We start from the raw sequence: 20,232 nt of genomic DNA, 5'->3' as shown, positions 1-20,232 counted from the left end.
ACTACTTAACTAAGTTAAGTTGTCGTCGTTTAAGTGCCAACACCTAACAATTTTTTTTTAAGAAATCCACTTCAAGATTAATATCTCCTAATTGACGGTTTTACCTAAATACGTGATACAATTTAATTAAATCGCAATTTAGAAAATAGAACTTAATAAGTATTTTTGTAATAATTTCATTAGAAATGAAAGGAAACTGTAAATAAAACCTTTAATTTTAAACTTTAATTTTTCTTCTCCTATAAAATAAGCATTTACAGGTAGGTAACTGGTAGCACTATTATTTTCATTCAGCAATATTGCGAACGGATCAGCAACGCTGGTTTTGAAATATGTCATAGTCAAGTGACAATTAATAATGTAGTAAGTAGTTACATTAGGAAAAATTAGTATAATATCCGAAAGAGGTACGGTTTCAATGCGATAACCTAGTTAAGAAGCAATAAAGTTATTTTATGCGAACTATGAGGCAATAGCATCCGCATGAAAGAACAGCAAAGATGGAAACATTGAACTCAAGTTTTTTAACTTCAAATTAGTCTTAAACTCTTAAACTAATCCGATCTCCTAAGTGATCCCTGTTACCCCACAATAGGGCCGATACTTACCCCATTGTGTGTTGCCACCCGCGGTGTTGTTTGATTTTCCCCCTTTGTTGGCAGTTTTTGTTGTTGTTGGTAAGTAGCGAAAATAATTATTGTTGATTTTTTATTGACAGCTGCTGACGGGTTTATTATTATGACCTTTATGCTGGTGTTTTAAGGATGATAGAAAGGTATAATAACTTTGAATGATTATGTACTTGAATTTGGTAGATGTAAAGATCTTTTGAGGCGGCTTCTGTATCGTCATTATAATGGATTATGCAAAAAACATAAAATAGGTCAAAATATGTACAATTTGTGTTATTTTTGACAACTTTTGTTGTTGGAAAAATATAGCTTTGTTCTTAAAACATACTTAACATTGTTTTTTTAACCAACAACGTAAAAAGAGGGGTGTTATGAATTTGACGTGTCTATTTGTCTGTCTGTCTGATTTTGATCGAGTTTTTTATCTTATAAAGTCGGGACGCGGATGATGAAGAAAATGAAGAAACGTCAGTCCGTCCGTCGTCCATCGTCCAGTAGAAAACGACACTGATATATTTTTAGAGTACGAATAACTTCGTTCATGTTTTGTAATCTTCTAATGTTTGATGCACCAGGTTCAGCCTTAACCCACTTTCCTCTTGCCACGGTGTTTGTTGCCAAACTCCTCTGAAACGGCTGAAACGATAAGCGATTTTGCTATCGTCAAAGGCAAGCAGTTGAAACATATTATCGGAAGCCAACTTTGGGAACCTTTTAAATTCTTTTATTAATAAATATATATTTACAGAAAATCAAATGTTTTTGTAAAATGATGAATTCGCTTTGCGAAATCTTTAGGTCCTACAAAAATAAGTAAAATAATCATTAAGCTTTCCAAAGTTACGGTGTGCAGAGACATCTAGCGGAGAATAGTGGAAACTATTCTAGCTAAAGTTATCAAAATATGAACGTCTTCTCTATTGAAGCGCCATCTTTTATCGAGTAGTTGCACTACTTTAAAAAGGAACTCTCCTTTTCCAAACAACGTTTTTTGCAAAGCTAAAATATAATCCATTTTAGTATCTTACAAATCCTCTAGATGGCTCAACTATGGCTGGCTTGAGATTTTGTTTTAAAAATTACTTACAGAAAAAAACAATGTCAATTGGGTACATTGGCGGCTGTTGCGGCTGTTACATATCAATTTTAATATTTTATATTTTTGCAGCTACATTTTTATTCGATTCAATCATTTCCTGTTCGGACATTATAATATGAAATGTATTATATTATTATCTACTATCAGGGGCGTAGCTACCGCCGTATCAGCCGTATCAATTATACGGGGCCCCGACCTACGAGGGCCCCCCAAGGTGCGTAAGCAAAAATTAATAATAACTTCCCAAATTTTTAAATTTCAGAAAAGAGAAAAGTAAAAAAAAACGATTTCTTTTTTCCCGAGTAAAGCGTGCGTTCAAATTTTAAGAACTTCGGTCAGACCTGTCACTATTGTCCATAGAGGCAGAAACTTTAGAAAAACTAAAGTTATCATCAGCTATGAATGATTTAATTACTTAATCAGTTTGCCGAAAAAGGGCAAGGAGAGTTAATATTTAATTTGAATTGTTTTTAAATAATGTGACAGATAGATAAGTAATTATTATGATGAATAAATATTTCTTTTAATTTTATGCAAAATATGTTTTTTTCTTTTTTGAGAAATCTTTACCCTTCCTATGGGCCCCCAAACAAATTTTTATACGGGGCCCCGCCAAGGTACGCTACGCCCCTGTCTACTATCACAGAAATTGATACCTAAATAGGCATATGCCACGATCCCGTTTTTATCCTTTGGGTACGGGTACCCTAAAAAGGATCAAAATGTTTTATTCCAATTACCCCGGTATTGCTAGAGTCAATACTCAATTTATTTTCTCACTTTTGCCATCATATTCTGGTAGACCTATAGGTCCGCCATCTGCCAAGGAACAATTTCGTCGATGACACTTTTAATATAAAGTAATTACTTATTATGATGACGTGGACTTGATCTAATGATGGAGCTGAAAGGTGGCTATAGCACAGAATAGATAATTGTACAAGTAGCCATAGGAACTCCGTAATCTTTGAGTACGATTTTTACTTATAGTAGTCTCATTGTACTCAATTCGGGCTAACTTGTCGCTAGCGGTCATTGCCTCCCTGTCAAAACTTGTCATTTTCCATATAAAACCACGATAAACAATATCTGACACTTCATTGTCAATCGCGGTTTATGCCCGGCCGCACATTGTCCGAATTCTGATCAGAAACAGTTGAATTTTGCCGGACCGCCACCCCGCACACTATCCGAAATATCCTTCCGGCGAGTTCGAGCTCACTCGGCTCAGTACAAAATGTAAGAGACAGCGCGGACGTTCAACTGTTTCGTATCAGAAATTTCGGACAATGTGCGGCCGGGCTAAATGGAAAATGACAAGTTTTTGATAGGGAGTCAATGACCGCTAGCGACAAGTTAGCCCGAGTGGAGTATAATATAGGCAACTGACATTGTAGAATTTGCGGGGCCAATGACAATATTTTTTTAAATTATTTTGGAAAAAATAAATAAGAAAAAAAAACTACGTTTTTCTTTAATTTAAATTATTATATTATTCATTTAAATATTACATTATAATTTATATTAAATAAGTGTTATCACTACTTTATCAGTCTTGTCTAGTGTCCCTCGTCGATGGTCATAACTCTGCAGTCAGGTTCGTACTCGTGGTCTACCACCCTGGTCCTCAGCACCTCCTTGTACACGAAGGCGGATTTCCTGGGCGTGCGAGTCCTTTCTGGGCTGGTGAAGTTAACGTGGTATAGGCCGAAGGGCTCCCTGTGGAATGAGATTGACAGGGTGAAACAAAACTAAGTGATATTTCATATTACTTTAGAGTGTGTATGTGTTCCTTGTAGAGAGTTCACTGTGAAAGTAGCAGCGCTGAAAGACCATTTTTTTTTTCACTTTTATATGGGCAAGAGGCGCGGCGCGAGCGTCACGAGTTTCCCCATACAAAAGTGAAAAAAATTTGGTCTTTTAGCGCTGCTACTTTCACAGTGAACTCTCTAAAAGGAACACGTACACACCCTAAAGTATTATCACTTAGTTTGGTTAAATCGATCTAGCTAGGAATCACTTTTAGAAAATGTCATTTCATTCGTGTTTTATCGAATACCGAGCAAAGCTCGGTCAAATAGCTAGTAGTAATAACATAGTATCTAGTAATAAAGATCCTTGGAGTCCTTGGAAAGGACAAAGGATAGTTTTTATCGCGGAAAATGTTTATATTAATCAGACAGTCCTTTAATTTATTTTTCCAATGTCAAACTAAGGTCAAGTAATTTTCCTTCCTAATTGCAATAGTCAACAGGATACAGGTACTTCGCATTCAACTCTTGTTTTTAACTGTCCATTGTCCGAGGAGAAATCATCATGCATCATAATAGTGATGACGACAAGGTCAAAGATAAGCTGATTTTTAGGGTTATGTAGTCAACAAGGAACCCTTATAGTTTCGGTCTGTCCGTCTGTCTGTCCGCGGTTTTGCTCAGAGACTATAAAATGAATGCACATCTTTATGATGCCGACAAAATGGTATATAAATCTTAAAAAAAATATTTTATTTAATGGGACATCACCTCACATCAAGCGGGGAAGATTTTTTTTTTCGTGGCCACCTCAGTCCTCACCGTATGGAGTGTCGTTAGATAGGTTTTTTTATGCTTTTTCATGCATTTTCATTTCATTTTATCAATGCGTCGCCAAGTACGGCACACAACAAAATCTTGGCGGTACCAGCCTTTTTTTTTACATGGGGAAATGCGTTACGCATCCCCGGCGGATTGGGGACATCGGCCGGGGTATGTGGGACTTTCCGAGGAACTACCCACTATAACCCCATGGTGCTCCACCGCAACCGGCGGTGCCAGCCTAGTAAAACTGGCCGAGATTTTGTTGTGTGCCGTACGTGGCGACGCATTGATACTATGGCGCACACATACAAGCCGGGCGCGGTGCCTTTGTATGAAGATAACTTACTTCCCCCCCTTTTACCATGGTTATGCAATTTATTACATTTTTTTGAGACCACTTTCATAAACGCAATATTTAACATAGCTATCGAACAAAATCTTCCTGTGATGCGTACCTACCCATTTTTAAAACTATAGCTAAGCGTGACGTCAGAGTTAACTGACATAATTTGTATGGAGCGTTTATGAAGGTCTATTTTATGTAAGTTAGGATTGTGCCACCTCGGAAAGTTTTTAAGTTATCATAGTCATTTTTCCACCGATATTTCTATTTTTAAATGGCCATTTACTTACCAACAAGAAAAACAATTTCGTCATGCCTATTTGCTGTTTACATTGCGCAGAATTTCCTTTCTATGTCCTTTCCCGGGAAGCATACATTATCTAGATTCTAGAGCTATAATACTAAAGTACAAAATCATGGATAGACCTCTATACTTACGTGTAACCCTCCATCCACTCGAAGTTATCCATCAGACTCCAGGCCATATACCCTCTGATCCTCACACCAGCATCCAGAGCGTCCAACACACTCTCCAGAGCCGCTCTATAGTATCTGATCCTGTCATCATCATCCAGATTTCCATCAGGAGGAGTTGACCAGCCGTTTTCGGTGATGTAGAATATGGGACCGTTGTATTTCTTGTGGAGATGGGTTAGAGCATTGGAGATGCTGTTGGGAGCCAGCTGAAAGGAATCATCATCATTGGTGTCTGATTCGCTTACAAAACGAATGAGACCTGAGGCTGAGGCCGTAACCAAAGTCCCTTTCGTTAAAAACGATGACGTAATTCCTTAACATGTATCGGATTTGACCATGTATAATACTTTATCTATGGATTTCACATTAGTCTTCGCAAGCGAAATGTCATTTAGCGATGACTTATGTCAAACCGCATACACTTTGATATCGAATTTCGTCATCGTTTTTAACGAAAGATACTTTGTCTAAGGGCAACCCTTTAGGGAAAATCTTCTTTATCGCTTCTTTATAGAATCACCGATTAAAATGTGTCGACATTACAAGTCGAACGTTAACTTCATAAATCATAATATTATCGACCGCTTATGTCAATTCCGTACATTTTGGTCGACCAAAATGATACTATAAAGAAAACGTCTTGGCTAGAGGTTATGTCCTGTTATTGCTCTTAATGTCTGTTGTTACAGTGCGGGCAGCAATATATATAACATACCATGGGAGAATCGCCAACAAACTGAAATGCAGTTTGGCGGTTTTTAGGATAAGGACATAATGTTGTAAAAAAATGGAATAAATACTTTAAAAAAAAAAATTCAACTACCTAACTACCTACTTTTTAACCGACTTCCAAAAAACAAGGAGGTTATAATATTATATTCGGCTGTGGATATTTTTTATTTATTTAGGCATGGTACTTATCAGGCATGCTATATGTATATTGTATACGCTCATTATACCTACACTATTTTAAATATTATGAAAATGAGATAATGGCATTCCTCAGACCTGCATTATTAGAACATAATAGAGCATGGTCAAAAACCTGTTTCGGAGGAGAACCTGCTGCAGACAAACAGACATAACAGAGGTAGACATACAGGCAGAAGTAAGGAATAATATGGATACTTACATACAACCAAGACGACACCGACTTCGGCCACTCCTTCGGGAAATAAAGCCCAGCATCAACATCATCCATCATGGATGGAACAGGGTACTGTATCTTGTACTCCGTGGCTGAAATCAGCGCTGATGTATAATGATTGACTCCGAAGAAGTCAGCAGTTCCTCTCACATAGCCCTTCTCTTCTTCAGTGAATTCTGGCATACGAGACCTTGGATAACCCTGGTCTTTACTCTTCTTGGCTACGACCTCGGAGATCTCCTTAGGAAAGCCACCTTCTTCGGAGAATATTGGGTCTGCGTATAAACCCCACTGAAATAGAAGATTAAATTTAAAACAGGATTACTTATTCGAGACTGACAGAGGTTATTTTCCCAGGAGATACTATTGTGAATTTATTTAAGTATACTATATTTAAGAATTGTAAAAGAGGCGGTGACTGGCTATTAAGGTGACGCCGCGCGCCGCGTTAAAGTAAAAAACAGTGTTGGATGTGTTTTAGATTGCTTGTTTTCTATGAGAAGCCGGCCCGGCCTCTCATAGAAAACCAGCAATGGAACAGCAAAAAATGGAAAGGGCGTAAGCGACAAAATGGTTTTTGTCGCGTTATTTAAAAACCATAAATACATTTCATATAAGCTACGGGCAAATTAATGTGTATGCTTGAACCAATCTATGTACAAATTTTGGAAGCTTAAATCACTCTTCTCTGGGCCTGTAGACAAGTGGCAAAGCGCTAACGCTGACGCTAACGCTAGCGCTACAAAATGTATGCGATTTGACATAAGTCATCGCTTCGCTAGCGAATACTAATGTCAAATCCTGTTGGCAAAATAGGAATCCCTTTTTTTACATAGGTCTTTTTGATTGATTATTTTGTGTTATAAAAGTTGACCAATCGTGTTATGCTAATTCAAAGACAAAGACATGATGAATACTGACAATGAATACTTTTTAGCGGGAAAATACAACTATCTACTTGAATAGAATTGATGCTACATAAAGGTCGGTCGTCCGTTGTCGAACCAACTATAAGATGTCAAGAAATACTCGGCCTTTAGAGTATGGTTTATTTAGCACTTTATAAAGGACGCCAGGTGTCAGGAGGATATATTATTCATTATTCATTTAATGTCCAGTTCTAAATAAAAATTCATAGTGTATTCATAATTGCAAACAATATTTTAATTATTCCACAAACCAGTCAAGATATCAAGATTGGTCGTAATCGGACCGGATTTTTGTGGATAAACATTGCATATTGATTAATATTGGAGAAATGCGGAAGTATATTACTATAGAGCTAGAATAATATTGTTTTGACCATATTATTGGAGATTTTTTGAAGAATTATCATTATTCTTGAACCGTCAACCGGAAGACTATTAGATCAGGGTAATTCAGGGGTCTCAGCGGTCTTATTGATTATATTATTATTATTATTAACCCGCTAATGTGGTAAGGCCTAATTTTTCATTATTTTCATTGATAATGGGTAAGATACACATTATTTTAATTGTATCAATAATTGTTATTTCATTGTAACTGTGACAACATATTTTTTTTCATTCGATTAACTATATTATTAGTTAAATAAATATTACTAACTCGCTCGAGTTATAATTATACATATTAATAATATTATTGTAAGTTGTCACAGACTTAATTGTTATTGGTGTTAATTGCCCATTGTATATTTTCAGTATTTGTTGATTTTATATCTACTCCCAAATGGTCGACGAGATGAAAGCCTTAGTAAAGAAGCGCACGGCGTATAATAATATACTATTTATGTGGAGCTTCAATAAGGAAATATCAGAATTAGTGCTCACCTGGGTAGGAACCAATTAAGAATCCTTGCCAGAAGCCTAATTGGGCACTGCAAGCTCAACAAACACCTAAACAGAATGGGTATTTGTAGCATAACGACTTGCAGATTCTGTGAGGAGGAGGATGATACACCTATTCACCTTCTCCTCGACTGTCCTGCTCTACTACAGAGCAGGAACAGGCACCTTGGTCGCCACGAATACTCGTCCACAGAGGAAATTCGTGGCACCAACCCTAACCATATCGTTCAATTTATGAGCAGTATTGGGTTGGGGATGATACTCTAGTGCGAAGGAGTCACAATAGATCCTCATGGGTCGCAGTGACGTCAGGGCTACAGCAACCTGCCTTCTTAAAAAAAATTATATGGAGCAGCACGCGGAGGTATCGCTAGACAGTAATGGCGGCTCTCGACATAGGCGAACGCGTTGGCCAACGCGTCTGCAGACGCGTTGGCAGTGCGCTTGCAACGGCGTTTGTGTGTAATCCACACATAGGAAGGTCGTTCAGTATGCTTTGGATCGCGCCAATGTGCGGACGGATTCAAAATGGATATTTAGTCGCTAACAGCTGCAGCTGTTTATTTATTCACAGCTTATAATTACTTTGTAAATGTGGACAAGAAAAAGTTTTTAAAGAGTATTCTCGAAATAAATAAATAAAAGGCGAGAAAACGTAACAAACAAAGAAATAAACTCACTTTTACATAATATTAAAATAATATAAGTAATTATTTTATTACCTACTTATTATTTATTAAATTATTACATACAAAAATTATTACATATTATAATAATTATCATAATTATAACTCCGGGCAAACTGATCGCGCGGCCTATGTGTGGATGGAGCGCGAAGCTTGCGACAAATGTCCTTTGATCTTTTGCCGACATTTCCGACCCGCGCGGCAAGCTCGCAGACGCGTCGGCCAACGTCTAAATACCTACGGCCAACGCGCGAACGCCCGTTCTACACATTGGGCCAACGCGTCTGCAGACGCGTTGGCCAACGCGTTCGCCTATGTCGAGAGCCGCCATAAGAGTAGAACAGAGCTGGAGTTGTGATTGCGCAAAATTGAAGAGTTGTACAACCAATACGACGAAGTCCAGCTTACCTGCCCGTGACACATTGGGACACGCTTTTGATTCTTATCGTAACGAGTAAGTTAGATCAGAAAACGTATAGAGGGTGGGAGGAGTTCAGAGGTAGGATAGATAGTGGGAATAAGATTAATTTTGATATTTTTTTTGAGTTTCTTACGCAGCTGTGCAGATTTGTTTGAACGCTAGAACTTTAGCGTAGTAAAAATTCATTCAATTACTCGTGTAAACCAAATTCGCAGTTTAGGGCTATGATTGGCGTGCAGGCCCTAGCTAGAGAAATAATATTTCATTAAAAACGATGACGTAGTTCATGATCAAAATGATGTCAAAATGTATGCGGTTTGACATAAGTCATCGCTAAATGACATTTCACTTGCGAAGACTAATGTCAAATCCCATACATTTTGATAACGAATTCCTTTATCGTTTTTAACGAAAGGGACTTTGACTATAGCCTCTCACCGAAACAGAAACCTTTATCACCGAATCGGTGCCCGCCGTGTCAGATGTGTAGCGAGAGCCATAAGTTCCGTTATTTAATTGTCCTCGATTCTTAAAATTGAATAACAATGACCGATAAGCATTGCCGGTTCTCAAAGTTTGTTTGACAATTTTAAAAGCCGCCGAGAAACAGGTTCTATTGCGATTCCGAAACCTACTGTATGCAATGTCCCAGACAAGGATGTCATGTGACATTGACGTCAAATATTAATTCACAACAAAGTGATGTTATTTTGTCGACCGCGCCGCCGCGCCGTCTCAAAATTTGTGATGTAAATAATGAACTTCACACTGTCCATGCTGTCAGCGGCAGTACATGCAGTTTCATAACAGAAAAACTTTGTTCGACGTTAGAATTACAAACTAAAATGATCGAAAGGTCTCTCTCTTGTGGGCATTAATAATAACTATAGCTATTTGACCGAGCTTTGCTCGGTATTCGATAAAACACGAATAAAATGTCATTTTCTAAAAACGATTCCTACCTAGATCGATTTATCGCCCCCGAAACCCCCTATATACTAAATTTTATGAAAATCGTTGGAGCCGATTCCGAGATTCCAATTATTTATATATACCTACAGTGTGACAAAAATAAGTGATAATAATTTAGGGTGTGTACGTGTTCCTTGTAGAGAGTTCACTGTGAAAGTAGCAGCGCTGAAAGACGATTTTTATTTCATTTTTGTATGGGCAAGGGCCCGAGCGTCACGAACTCACGACTCACGAGTTTCCCCATACAAAAGTGAAAAAAATTTTGGTCTTTCAGCGCTGCTACTTTCACAGTGTACTCTTTACAAGGAACATGTACACACCCTAAAGTATTATCACTTATTTTTGTTACATTCTGTATACAAGAATTGCTCGTTTAAAGATATAAGATGAGATATTATAGAGTTCCAGATCAGTAAGGTCTGATGTAAATATTTCATCGGTCAATGTTGATTACAGATTTAATTTGAATTGTTTTATTTTGCTATTAATTTTTAGTAAGATGTCTCGGCATCATATTCGGTTATCAGGCCTTAATACTCCTAAAGAAATTAGTTTAGCTGATCCAGAAGTCATTTCGTCAAAGGACATCGACTTATTAATTGGCGCAGATCTGTTTTGGTGCATTATAGGATCACAAGAGACCAGTTTAGGTAAGGGCCTTTTATTATCGAAACTGGATGGGTCGTTTCGGGCCAATATGCTTATAATTGTTCCACATAGCGCTCTAAGTACTTGCAATGTAATGTAGCGCCGAACATAAATCCATTTTACGACCTCTGTGGCTCAGTGGTGAGCGCGTTGGTAGCTCAAGCCGGAGATCGCGGCTTCGAATCCCGCCGACGTAACAAAAAGTTTTCAAAGGTCATGGATGTGTATTAAATATGTATATATTTAAAATTTTTATTATATGTGTGTCATATAATAACATTTTTCAATATATGTTTAGTATAAAAATATTAAATATAATATTTCCGTTGTCTGGTACCAGTAACACAAGTCCTTCAGGTACTATCAAGTATCAGAGAAGTTGATTCCTATGCAAATCGGGGACCTTAGTTTGGTTGCGTTACGTCAAACCCAGCTGACAGATCACAATTAACATTGAATTGACATATTCGACCAAATAACGTTCTGCCAATTGCATAGGAATCAACTTCCTCGATGGTATTTACTACTGGGCCAGACAGATTATTATTATTATTATTACGAGAGGCGACGATTTATGTTAATTTTGGGAACTAGAACTGGTTGCGTTGTCGCCTGTAGTTGTGATGTGGTTACGTACGAAGGTCAATGAAACGGAAGGGGGGATAGCGCGGGAGGTGTGCGTGCACTGTCGTTGCATTGACGCAACACTATGTTTACGATGTGGTCGGCCACTAGTTCGCTTGTGGTTGCGATGTGGTCGGTATCACACAAGCTGTCGACAACGACTGCAAAGTGTGGTACGTGTGAACAGCTCAGTTCATTTATAATACGAAATATACGCCCGACCACGTGGTGTGATTGTGGTACGTGTGGGTTGGCCCTGCATCGTCGCCGACGTTGACCGACCGGTGTCTCATTTAATGAATTACAAATGGTCGGTCCGAGAGTTCAAGACGATTTAAATAAATAAATAAACGTTTATTCCGCCACCATTAAGTGTAACACAATATAATAGGTCATATACAAAACTGATGTTAACAAGCATAATAATAATAAAAAAAGATATTTATCCAATTCTACAGCTAAAACATAAATTAAATAACTATAAAAGGTAAACAATAAAAAATAAAAACACAATTTTATTGATATTATGACAATAGAACGGCAGTGTAACACCCAAGTGTGCAGAAACGGAGACCACTCAGGTTAAAAGTTAAAACGACCGATACTGTCGTCCCTGATCTTCCGTGGACCCCTTTATTTTCGGGCAGATGACAAGCAGCAAGCAATTTACTAGCAATTTTATTGAGATTTAGACAGCATAAATATATTTTAAATTCTGACGTCGAAAAAATGTACCGTCAATTGATCAATCATCCCTCCAACCGAAATTTGCAAAAATATTATGGAGAAAAGAAATTTCTCAAAATATTGATGTTTATGAGTTATTTACCTAATATGGTACTGCAAGTGCTCGGTTTCTTGCCACTAGATGTTTATATCAGTTAGGACTTTAGGAGTCGAATGCAATGACCCTGTTATAAGCAATATATCTATATATATAAAAATGGATTTTGAATTGTGTTAGTAACGCTAAAACTCGAAAACGGCTGAACGGATTGGGCTAATTTTAGTCTTAAAATATTCGTAGAAGTCCAGGGAAGGTTTTAAAGTGATACGAAGTTCACCGGGAGAGCTAGTAAGCAATATAATTAAGCTTGATTTTTACGTTGATGATTTACTAACTGGCGAAAACGTTTTCAATGAAGTGTTAAGGATTCGAAAAGAAGTTACAAAGATTTTTGAATCAGCAGGCGTGAAGTTAAGAAATTGGAAGTCGAATGAGTCGTCATTGATTGATGATGTTTCGCACACGACTTTAGATTTGAATATGGATTCTAACGAATCCAGTAGATTATTAGAATTAAATTGGAATTTATATGATAGTTTATTTTTTTACCTGAGGTACCTATATTACAATTAAAAAACACAAAGCGGGAAATTTTGTTCGCCATAGCAAAAATCTTTGACCTTTTGGCATTTTATCGCCTTGTGTATTTTAACTACGGAACCGTAAAAATTCTTATGCAAAAGGTGTGGTTGGAAAAATCTAGTTGGGATGATTAATTACCTAAGGGGTTTATCAATTCTTTCTATAGAAAGGTGATAAATATGGTAATTTGCAAATACCTTAAAGTATTTGAAAATTTGCTATGTTTAAATATTTTTTGTGTGCTTTACGTGGCGACGCATTGATACTATGGCGCACACATACAAGCCGCGCGCGCTGCCTTTGTATGAAGATAACTTACTTCCCCCCCCTTTTACTCTGCCACTGACACCCGGACATTTATTACAGTAACCATAAAGTTAATATACCTAGCGGAATAGAGAAACAAAGGCTCAAGCAAGAGAGATGTCACTATCAGTAACATTGCGTGGTAAAAAGGGACGTGTGATACATGACAGCAGCACTCTTTTTTTGACGTCCAGTCGGCACGTGCCGCACGTTGACAATTTAATCTCATAGAAATCATGTTCAATCATGCTTGTGTAAGTGTATACGTACACATATTTTTACACACAGATGAAACCAATTTCGGTTTCGTTTGACAGCTCGAGATTGTTGCTCTATTCCGCTAGGTATATTAACTTTATGACAGTAACATAATGTAAATGGTGGTTATTCGTAGTGGTTATCTATACTAATATTATAAAGCGGAAGAGTTTGTTAGTTAGTTAGTTTGTTTGTTTGTTTGTTTGAACGCGCTAATCTCAGAAACTACTGGTCCGATTTGAAAAATTCTTTCAGTGTTAGATAGCCCATTTATCGAGGAAGGCTATAGGCTATATTTTATCACGCTTATACTAATAGAAGCGAAGAAATAGAGGAAAGTGTGGAAAAAACGGGGGGAAATTATTTGAAAGGGCTTATTTGAACGCGCTAATCTCAGAAACCACTGGTCCGATTTGAAAAATTCTTTCAATGTTAAATAGCCTATTTATTAAGAAAGGCTGTAAGCTATATTTTATCGCGCTAAGACTAATAGGAGTGAAGAAATAGAGGAAAGTGTGGAAAAAACGGGAGAAATTATTTGAAATGGCTTATTTGAACGCACTAATTTCAGGAACTACTGGTCTGATTTGAAAAATTATTTCAGTTTTAGATAGCCCACTTATCGAGAAAGGCTATAGGCTATATTTTATTACGGTATGGTAAGGGCTTATCTCACAAACTGCAATTTTTCTGTTATTTGGCACAGATAAGAAGTAGTACGCGGGCGAAGCTACGCGGAACGTTATATTTCGCGTGGTCACGACATCACGCGTAAACGGCTGGACCCATTTTGCTGAAATTTGGTATAAAGATACTTTGAGTCCCGAAAAAGAGCATAGATTACATTTTTTCCCGGAAAAATTTACGGTTACTGCACAATATACTTTTATGATTTGCGCGTAAACTATTCAATCTATTTTGATGGACTTTGGTATAGCAATACTTTCAGTCTCGGGAAAGGACAAGGGATACTTTTTATCCCGGAAAATATACGGTTCCCGCACAATAAACTTTTATGATTCTCGCCTAAACTATTTAATCTATTTTGATGAAATTTGGCATGGAGAATGGAGATACTAATTTGAATCTGGGACAAGGAATGTTTTTTGTCCCGGAAAAATGTGCGGTTCCTACACAATATACTTTTTTAATTTGCGTGTAAGCGACTCAATCGATGTACGGGAACAACTATAAATTACTGAAGTCCACGCGGACGAAGTCGCGGGCAACAGCTAGTTTTCCCATAAAGCCTTATCACCTCCTCCGTGGTCCAGTGGTTAAGAGCGTGGCTCTTGACTCAGAGGTCGTGGGTTCGATTCCCGCGTTGGAAACATGTTATTTCCAAGTTTGGTTAGGACAATGCAGGCTGATCACCTGATTGTCTGACAAATAAGATGATCCATGCGTCAGATGGGCATGTAAAAAGTCGGTCCTGCGCCTGATCTCTCGCCAGTCGTGTCAGTCTTCTGTCCCACTGGGTTATGAGAGTAAAGGAATAGAGAGTGCTCTTGTGTACTGCATACACAGTTGGGCACTATAAAGTTACTCGTGCGTAATAATAATAATAATAATAATAATAAGCCCGCAGGGCAGCTTGTGGCGAGCTGTTGGGGAGTAGCGACCCCACGAACCCGAGTGCTCCCAGGGAAGCCCCTATTCTCCATCTCCGGCTTGCCTTCACCGGCCGGCCGAAGTGAACACTGACGGAGAATCAGGTCCTACCTCTGCCTTGCCTTAACCGGCCGGTCAGAGTGGAGTCGCAAGAGCTTCGGCTCGGAGGAAGGATGTGAAGCGTAAGTGGCGAGTGGGCGACGTGATGGGACCCTCTGAGGGTGCAAATGATCGGCGTTTAAAGTCCAGCGACACCTCTCCTGCCTCAAGCCGCTCTGTCAATGTTGCCGCCTCGGTGCACCGTGCGTGCGACCATTTTGAGGGGCCCATTCAAAGAGTTGGCGAGTCACCGTCTGCCAACTTTATGATACATGTTTCCACGTTGTATCGGCAGACGCCATAGTCCTTCCATAGTTCCAGTTACCCAGTCCACTAGCACCTCACCCCATAGCCCGGTATCATTTCTAATATCCATTCCCTGCAATAGTTCTACACTGGCCGCTGGCTCTCCTTGGTTGTACTCCCATAGTGCGGACAGGGAGAGGTCGCCGGCCAGTGTCACATAACATTTAGATTAAAACTGTGTAACGGGCCTCTACGTGTTGGCTTCGGCCCTACGCATGCCTTCCAAAGGTCCGGGATTTAATTGCCCGTGAGCAAGGAATACCTTACACAAACATAATAATAATAATAATAATAAAACTCTTTATTGCACTTCCAAAATCCAAGGTAAAAACAATATTCTTAAAAATATGATCTAAAAAGTATGAAATAATTAGTCTTATTCTCGGTCCAATGGCCTAACATGTTTATTTTATTGCATTTTTATTGCATTTTTATATCATTTATCGTCCAGTTCTAAATAAATATTCATAGTAAATTTTAAACAATATTTTAATTATTATTCTACCAGTCAAGACTTTAAGACATATATAGCATTAGAACGAAGACTTGTTGCATATCTGTCCCAAGGTACCTAATCATTAATCACCCTGCTGTACCTCAAATTGCATTCGATAGATTAGCATTTAGCAGTGAAGTTAGAATTGTTATAATTCAAGCCATGTTGCTTGCAACGCGTTATTAATTCTGATATATTTTTGACTTTTAACTTCGATCCAAACTATGCAAGAATGTATACAGTAGAGTCATTGATTACGTAAAAGTAAGTTAAACAACAGAAATAAAGGTGACCGATTCTTATACACGCGTTAGGGTCCTTCCACAGGACGTTATTTACGCTCGTTTGTATATAGATACAAACGCAAATTGAACGCTCAGCAAACGGAAGGAAGCCGACATATTTTAAAATTTATATCTGCCCATAATACCGCGGCCGCACATGCGTCTATCGTATGAAGATTCGTCAATACCAGATTCGAAGACGATACCATTGGACGACACACGCAGATCGTCCAATGGTATCGTTTTGAGCACAAAGCACTACTATGGCACTACGCAGGTGCGGCCCGGTTAAGTTGTACGTAGTAACTATTTACTAATCTGTGGTTGTACTCAAAACTTACACGCTTCAATTTGAACCATAACTATTCAAACAGGTATCAGGCCCAATCCCCTACCCTATTCCCTTCCTTACCCTCCCCTATTCCCTCCGGCAACGCACCTACAGCTCTTTTGATGTTGCGCATGTCCCGTTTGCTCGTTTGCTCGTTGCCCCCTTATTTCATAAAAAAAGGTATAGAAAATCTTACCTGTGTCTGTCTCATCAATTCTGCTGCAAACTCATCTTCTTCACTATCCGTGAGAGCTTCGTGCCACGGTACACTGATGGTAATACCACACTGGCCACCCTGCACCAGCTTGTACTCCTCAGCATACAGCCGGTAGGCCCTTGCGTGAGCCATCACCAGGTTCTTAGCGCAGTAGTATGTGCCTACATCCGTTACATTCAAGAGCGGCGCTTTGGCATCATACCCGTAGCCATCGTAGCAGATCTCTTTGGGCTCATTAAAGGTGATCCAATACTGGATCCTGTCACCAAAATTATCGAAGACCACTCTCGCGTAATCCTCGAACCAGTCGGGGAACATTGGGTTGATTAGGCCACCCAAATCCTGCAGCTTTTGTGGCAGATCCCAATGGTATAGCGTCACCATGGGCGTGATGTTGTATTTTAATATTTCGTTGATGTAGTTGTTGTAGAAATTGATCCCGTCTTCGCTGATCTTGTTGGAGAATCCGTTAGGTAGTACTCTTGTCCAGGAGATGGACATTCTGTGCGTATCGACACCTAGTTCTCTCAGCATTTCCACGTCGCGTTTGTAGTTGTGGTAGGAGTCGGCGGCGATGTCTCCATTGCTTCTGTCTTTGATCCTGTCAGGCATGTTGTGGGTAATGTGGTCCCAGATGTTCTCGCCTTTGTCTGTAAAATAGTTATTAGATATATTTCAATTATGATGTTTAATTAAACTATTTCGGTAAAATTGGTTGATAGACTTAACATGGCAAGTAAGACGCAAGCAAACCTTTTAGAATTGAAGTTAGCTATAAGGATTGACGATAGTGGATGATACACAGTAGACATAAATTAATTTCAACCTGCATTGCATAACCCGGCGATACTCTCTTGCATTGAAATATATTAAAATCTCCTTATGTTTATATAGTAAATAAAGTTAAATTTTAACTGCCAAAAGGTTCTTGTAATTATTAACAGGCACGGCCTGCGAGTTCTATGAATTCAGACTTGACTGGCTACGCCAGAAGTGTGTCTAGATCACTTTACGAAAAGCCTTGGATTGTATAAGTCATTTATATAATACAAGGCTCTTCAAAGGTATTACCTGTGACATCCCAAGCGCCCTCAATCTGGTAAGCTGCAGTGGCGGTCCCGAAGAGGAAGTCATCTGGAAACCTCCTCAGCTCAGCAGCAGAACAACCACAGAGGAGGAGACTGCAAGGAAACATTACAGGTATATTATGTTAATAGTCGATAGCTTTGTCCACACTGTGCCTTTTTTTGTTCATCGAGGGCATGCGTTATAGCGCAGTCAACAGCGCACGTGAGGCATGCCCGCGACGCATGCCCTCTGACCGTATCCAAAAAACAAAAATGACAATGTTGGCGTTGCTTTCGTTGACGTATTCGATTATTGAATGCGCCAATATGAAAGTTGATAACGAAAATTGAAGATGCGCCAAAATGAAAGTTGAATGAAAGAAGATGACGAAAAGTGAAGATGAAAGCACATGGTGTGGACATAGCTTATACTCCATAGTCTATAATTACCTTATTATTAGCTTATCATCAGATACTTAGTAATCAGCATTGAATGAATAATAATTTATCGCACAGAATTTAAGATTTTTGCAGGATTTAGCCACAGATGCTTATATCATCAGTATCAAACGAAGCTCTAGCTCGCAATCAAAAGTTTATCACGCGGTAACTGTACTTTTTTCCGAATAAATCATCCAGTACTTTCCTAGGATCGAAAGAATCCCCATACCAAAATTAATCGGTTCAAACATGAAGAGTTAACAGACAGACGAGTAACGGATAGACAGACAAGCATACTTATTTATAATATAATAAGTATCATTCTGGTTTGAGCAATAATTCACTTTAAAAAAAGTTTGACATTTTTGAACACAACTGTAATAAAGTATATTAAAATCGTCAAAGACATCCGCCATAGCACATTCACCTCAGCAACAAGTAACGTCCAAATGTACTGAGATAACTTTAAAACCAAAAATTGTGCTGGTTTAATGTCTTTATAATGTTTAATTTATGCAGCACATATTTGTTACGTTACGATCTAGATCTTACATTTAAATGTATATTATATTTGTGTTTAGTTGTTTTTTTTTTATGAAATAAGGGGGCAAACGAGCAAACAGGTCACCTGATGGAAAGCAACTTCCGTCGCCCATGAACACTCGCAGCATCAGAAGAGCTGCAAGTGCGTTGCCGGCCTTTTGAGAGGGAATAGGGTAATAGGGGAGGGTAGGGAAGGGAAGGGAATAGTTGAGGGTAGGGAAGGGTTTAGAGGATTGGGTCTTCGGTAAACTCACTCACTCGGCGAAACACAGCGCAAGCGCTGTTTCACGCCGGTTTTCTGTGAGAACGTGGTATTTATCCGGTCGAGCCAGCCCATTCGTGCCGAAGCATGGCTCTCCCACGTAATTGTAATGTGTTTTGTACGTTTAAATAAATAAATAAGTAAATAAATAAAAAAAAATCCAAATGAAACCATAATACGCACAGCTAATTAAGATATAGTAGCTATATTGCAATAATATTATTGACCGACTTCCAAAAAAAGGTATAAACAAACTCACCTCAAAAACACCAGCTGCATTGCTGCTTACCCAAGTAATGACATCCGAAACCCTTGACTCTGTTATATAACAACCAGCTGACCTTATTAATTTTAGGCCAAAACAATAACATAAATTAAAGGTGGGTTAAGGACTAAAACAGAGTTAATTTTAAGCTATCAGTATGAGTGACAACTAATAATGCTTCAGAGTTGACCTTTGAATTTCTACAGGATACAAAAGTGATACTTTAGGGTGTGTATGTCCCTTAAATAGTTTACTATGAAAGTAGCAGCGCTAAAAGAGGTTTTTTCTGCGATTTGTATGAGCAAGTGCCCCAGTGTTGCATTTGCCCATACATAAGTTAAATCATCGGCCAAGTGCGAGTCGGAATCGCGCACGAAGGGTTCCGTACCGATATAGAGCGCAAATAGGGAAAAAAATATGTTTTTTGCATGGGAGCCCCCTTAATTATTTATTTTATTTCAATTTTATAATTTAATATTAAAGTACACATGTAATAGAGGATTGTGTGAAAATTTCAAGTGCCTACATTTTGCATTTATGGATTACGAGCCAAAAAGACCAAAAAATAAAGTTTATTGTATGGGAGCCCCCCTTAAATATTAACTTTATTGTGTTTTTAGTATTTGTTGTTATAGCGGCACCAGAAATACATAATCTGTGCAAATTTCAGAAGTCTAGCTATAGCAGTTCTTGAGTTACGGCCTGGAGACAGACAGACAGACGGTCAAACATCGAAGTCTCAGTGATAGGGTCCCGTTTTTACCCTTTGGGTACGGAACCCTAAAAAGTTACTTTCACAGTGAAATCTATGCAAGGGACACATACACACCCTAATAAACTACTGTCACTGAACAAATTGTTTCTTAACACACGCACGAATTACTCACTGCGAACACGTTTTTTTACTCGCACGTATCTTGTTT

General features: G+C 38.5%; 1 pseudogene; it reads right to left on the bottom strand.

Moving 5' to 3' along the window:
* Positions 1-3,259: 3,259 nt before the first annotated feature.
* LOC121737530 overlaps positions 3,260-20,232 on the bottom strand; it is a 31,151-nt pseudogene continuing 14,178 nt past the window's right edge.

Source organism: Aricia agestis, chromosome 21 (genome assembly GCF_905147365.1).
Source record: "Aricia agestis chromosome 21, ilAriAges1.1, whole genome shotgun sequence".
Taxonomy (NCBI): Eukaryota; Metazoa; Arthropoda; class Insecta; order Lepidoptera; family Lycaenidae; genus Aricia; species Aricia agestis.
The sequence above is the reverse complement of the archived record's forward strand: the minus strand, read 5'-3'. Positions and strand labels throughout refer to the sequence as shown.